Raw genomic sequence first — 5,628 nt, 5'->3', positions numbered from 1 at the left:
CCATCAATAAAGAAAGAAGAAGTGCACAAGACCATTAGGCTTTCCTACCTGTCTCTCTTCTTTTTATCTCTCATAGGGTGAGTAGTAGTTGTTAGGAAACATGTCTATGAAACAGCAACATTGCAGAATCCAACTTCTTATGTTAAGAGACCTCATTGAAAATAGAATATGCCACTTACAATTGTTACATCTTGAAAACACAATCCAGGACTCATCCCTAATGAGTTCAAAGGCTCAGATTCCAACAGAGGTTTTTGGGTGACATACTCTTACTTTGGCTATCTTTTCAGTTAGTACCTTTATTATATGAATGCTTTAAAGACTATTTAAGTGATAGTCCATTATTTAATGTGGGCTTGGTAACTTTTCACACCAAGAAATTCATATGGCTTTCATTGGGAAATCTCACTTGACTGATCCCTTAGTAGATGATTTTATTTGGAAGACCTTGAAAAAACATCCATATTCTCTAATACCAGGGTCTGACGAAGGATTATTCCTCTAAACAAATAGTTAATGCTTCCATATACGCTTCCTTCTTACCATCTTTGCTGTTTCCCTTCAGCAGAACATGTTTATCGTCCTCCTGTTGGCTGGCATTCAGATCTTTATTGTTCATTCTCCTTCTCTGTATAACCTTAACAAAAATTTTACTGTCCACCTTTCTTTATATAGCTATCCAGTCATCAGTTATCTTTCAACACCACCTCTATTTCATACTCTTGCAAATTCCTACATTGTGTATGCCTTTTTTCATTTGTAATTATGACACCTGTATTTTAATACTATTTCTTATCCTCCCTACTGTTTCCCTTGAAAGAATTTCTGTGGCAAATCATGGGGTAATACACATAAATTACTTTATACAAACCTTATTAGTATGAGAACCTTTAAATTTTATATATTTATTTCCTGCCTCAATCTCTTGAGTCCAGTTTGGAATGAACTTGGCCTCTGCCCTTCCCTGGGACGAATGTGCAGAGAATTTATGAAAATGACTTAGAACTCCAGAGGTGTTGGGAACCATCATAATCCTCTAAAGCTTTCTCAACTCCTCTGGAAAAATCTCATGAGCAATGTTAAATAGTGCTCCTGAGCTACTATATAAAAATCCCAAACTATTTTCTCATCCGTCAGATTGTCTATTTATTCAACATTTAATCTAAAAATTTCCTTCCTTCTGCTGTTCTCTGTCTCCTCTCAGCTTTGAAGAAAGAGGATTTACTTCTTCACCCAAATTTGAATTTAAAATATTGTTCTTGCATGTACATATGTATTGTATGTATAGTATATCTGCATCTAGAGCTATATCTGTATCATCAATCTATTCTAACACCTGACATGCAGATCCTTAATCTGGGGCAGCACAGCCAAATTTTTGATTTTATGTTGGAGAAAAAAATAGAACATTTTGTTAGGTGGTGTAACCAGATTTATTACAGGAGACTAATAATAGGGAGCCAACTACCTTAGAGGCACCTACTTTGAGATCATAATTCATAGAGAATATATCTTGTTCAATTTGGAATCTGTACTTTGGGGAGTCATGTATGGATGTTTCACATTAAGTAAGTAAGGTTTCTTGGTAATCAAAAGAAACAATTACTGACCCTGATTCTTTTTAGTCATAGGCCAGTCTCAGGATGTCATTTTTTCTTAGGCCAGTCTAGATAGTTGGGCCTTTTGATCACTTACAACCAGGTAAATAAGAGAAGACTGTCAGAGTCATCTGCCCCTTCTAGTTGACAATCAGATCCAGTCTCTTTGTCTTTGGGCGATACATCAAGGAATGAACATTCATAGGGACTGCATTTAGTAAGGGGGCAGGCCCTAGCTACATTAAATGAAATAACTTGGGTTACAGGTTCCTCCCCTTTGAAGCTAAAAATGACAGCCAATTCATTTTTCTAAATTTCAAGACTTGGTTGGGTTATAGACATCCTGAAAAAAGAGTCAGCATTTACTTGCCTACAACCTTTGGTTAGATGTAAGTTGGAGGAACCTGGGGTCGAAATCAGCATGGGGCATAATGGCTACAACAACAGAGGAAGCTTGAGCACATGAGCAAGATCATTTCTACATACAAAGATTCAACCCATAAGAAATCGGTGAGCCAGTAGGTGAGCCCTGAGAAATTGAAACCCCCAAATTTTTAACTGAGTTGGATTTTCTTGTTTTTTTCCCCTCAATTTTGTGCTTTCCTATAGATGCAGCTTTTGTTAAGGGGTTCAGTTAACTACTGCGTTTCCCTGGTTTTGTGCTGGATCACCCTCTCCCCCTTTTTTTCAGCCACCATGAGAATATTTAACAAGACCTGCCAATCATACTATGTGGGCTGATAGATAACATATAAATGGTAAAAAGTTAGTTACAGCCAAACAGCCTGATAGACAAAATATCAGGTTCCATTCCCCATGTAAGTCAGATGTCAGAAAAAGCATTCGTAATCACAACATTCGTGGTGCATTTCATTCTGCTGTGTTTCCCATCCAGGCTTTTCTTGGTCTCTGTATCCCAGCATCCACAGTGAACTTGGGAAACAAAAGTTGAGCATGCTTTCCAACCTTAGAATCTACTACTCAGCTTCTTCTCTGTGACTTTAGAGCACTGTAGCCAAACTTGTCATGCGCCACTTCTCAGACTACTGGCATTGAACCCCTTTGAGATGATAACAGCCCATATAGAGACTCAGAATTGAATTATGTCTCACTATGAGTGTGGGAAATGAAGTATCATTTAAGAACAGATATTGAGCTCAATTTAAATGCTGTGTTTAAAGCTTTTTTGGCAAAAGAGTGAAAGTAGATAGCTGTTGGGTAGTGTTCAAAAGACTGTAGAGAGAAACTGATAGTAGAGGTTATGTTATCCCAGAAAACTATTATTTCTAACCTAGCAATTTCTTGATTTGTTAGAAAGTTTATTATTTCCTAAGAAACAGATCATGAGCAGACATTTGCTCTCACATGTTTATGGCAGCACAGCTCACAATAGCAAGAAGCTGGAAACAGCCTAAATTCCCATCAATAGAAGAGTGAACAAAAAAACTCTGGCACATACACACAATGGAATCCTACACATCCCTAATAAGCAGTGATGAAACCATGAAACATATCAACTCATTGAGGGATCTTGAAGATATTACTTATACTAAGTGAAGTTAGTCATGCAAAAAAGGACAAATACAGTGTGGGTCCACTGCGGTAGGAACAAGCAGCAGAATGGGCCCAAGATCAAGCTTTGAGGGCATCCAGTCTTCTTCTGGGAGACCAAACAGCCTGGTCAAGAGCTGTACCAGTGCCAATGACCACCCATCATCCACTCCAGTTAAGTATAGTTAGTTTAAGTCACTTGGCTAGAGGGCACCTCACAACTGCGGGCATCAAACGGTTGGGGAGAGGAGGGAGGGATGCTGTCTCCTGACTGGTTGCCATCTGGATCTGGTTTAGTACCCTGGAGAGGGAGGCAGCCCTGACAAAGTGATGAGGCTCAGTGATTGGAGTGGCAGCTTAGGAGAGAGGAGAGGGAACAGCCAAGTTTGGGAGAACATAGGGCATATCTGTTGAGGGGGAGGGGAAGGAGGGAAGGCTGTCCTACAGGTTGGGTGGGGGAAGAGATTGATGATGCTCTGGGAACATTAGGTAGGAAGAGTCTTCAGTGGCTTGCAGCAGGTGGGCAGAATCGACCTAGGTATCCTGGGAACCCAGACTGAGTGCTGTAGAATGCTGGGACACTGAATCTTGGATTTTCAGGGCATATGGCATGTTCCAGAGACTGCGTTGTTGAGACCCTCCCCATATGGGAAGTCCACTGGGTGAACTGTACTTTACCCCAGGACTTAAGCCAGAAAACACATGCTGACTGAGGAAGAAGAAGACAGCTGTACGAAGAGCGGTGTACTGGTGTTTGGCGGACTAACAAGGTCTTGATACATCTACACCCTGTATGCTATATTAAGACACGTATTATTCTGGAAATCTAGTGATGGTCATTCTGTTATATTCTGCTTATACTTGTTTATCTTGGGGTATTTCTCAGGGGTTCATTGCCATTGGGGCTTACCCTCTTGAGAGGTATCATTTGTTTCTTTGTTTTTCTGTAAATGAAACCCAGAGACAATGAGCCTATAGGGAAAGAAAATATAATAAGGATTTTCAGGGAAGAGGGATAGGTGAAGGGAGACGCTTGGCAGTGTAATATAAGATATAACAATAATTTATAAATTATCAAGGGTGTATGGGGGAGGGGGGGAGGAGAAAGGGAGGGGGGGGGGGAAAAAGGAAAATGAGCTGATTCCGGGAACCCAAGAGGAAAGCGAATTTTGGGAATGATGAGGGCAACAAATGTATAGATATGCTTTACACAATTGATCTATGTATTGTGATGAATTGTATGAGCCCCAATAAATTGATTTAAAAAAAATGGTGATATCACTTCAATGAAAAGGCTAGTATATGTACTAGCTTTAAGTTCATGAAATGCACTATTCATCCAATAACCTCCGGAACATAAAGTTGTATTTGATCTCATAACAGTTTTCTTTCTGTTATTTTAAGAAAAATCTCAGAAGCCCCATCCTTCAATAATGTTACAGAGCAATTGCAATACTTCTTGATTCAATTACTATTTTATGGCTAATACTAATTTATGGCTAAAAAATATATTACTTAAGATTTCTTAAAACATACTTATAAATATTAAAAGATTAATAGATGATAATTTATGCCTTCATTGATGTTTACTTATCACTTTAAAGAAGAAGAAAGAAGTATAATGTTAAGTAAATCTTTTGGATTTGGGATGTATAGATTCCCAAACAGAGACTATATATAGAACACAAATGATCTTTGTTGATTTGTCACCTTCAAATGTTCCCCGAACCTCCCCTTTAGTGAACCTCCCCTTTAGTAGACATGCATAATTTAAGCCCACTAAGGAACCCGCTGGTCTAGTGGTTACGTGTCAGGCTGCGACCCCATGGTTGGCAGTGGAAATTACCAGCAATTCCTCCGAGAAAGACTGGGCTTTCTATTCCTGAAATGTTACAGTCTTGGAAGCCCACTGGTGGTCGCTGTAAGTCAGCATTGACTCAATGGTAGCACTTTTTAAATATGTGCTGAAAAGAGCCCTGGTCATGTAGTGTGTTCTGGGGTGATATGCTGAACACAAGATCAAGTAAGAGTTTGAAGCCACCACCTTCTCCAAGGGAGAGAGATGACGCTTCCAGCTGCAGTACAACTTGCAAATGCAGAAACACAAAGGGACAGCTCCACTCTGTTAACTAGGGATGCAAGGAGTTGGAATTGACTCAGTGGCAATGGGTTTTGAGTTACTACTGAAAAAAAATTAAACTTCTGAACCAGAGACCTATCCTCATGGCTTTGAGTTGATAACCACTCACAGTGACTTTTAGAAGAGAGTAGAAATGTCCACAGAGGATCAAAGGATGTAAAATGCTTGCTTAAATAGACTTCCATGTCTTTCTGTCAAGAATCAATTGGTGGGTTCAAACCAGCCACCTTTTGGTTAGTAGAAGAAGCCATGCACCACCTCTGAACCACCAAGATTCCCTTTAAGTCTCCCAGTTGCTAGCTTTCACTTTCTCTTATATTTGTACGTGTTTTCAGTCCA

General features: G+C 39.5%; 1 pseudogene; it reads right to left on the bottom strand.

Annotated features, from left to right (window-relative positions):
• LOC101662537 overlaps window positions 1–619 on the bottom strand; it is a 9,077-nt pseudogene extending 8,458 nt beyond the window's left edge.
• Between the last annotated feature and the right edge of the window lie 5,009 nt (window positions 620–5,628).

This window comes from Echinops telfairi, unplaced genomic scaffold (genome assembly GCF_000313985.2).
Source record: "Echinops telfairi isolate 266 unplaced genomic scaffold, ASM31398v2 ScPeMD7_41;HRSCAF=154, whole genome shotgun sequence".
NCBI lineage: Eukaryota > Metazoa > Chordata > Mammalia > Afrosoricida > Tenrecidae > Echinops > Echinops telfairi.
The sequence above is the reverse complement of the archived record's forward strand: the minus strand, read 5'-3'. Positions and strand labels throughout refer to the sequence as shown.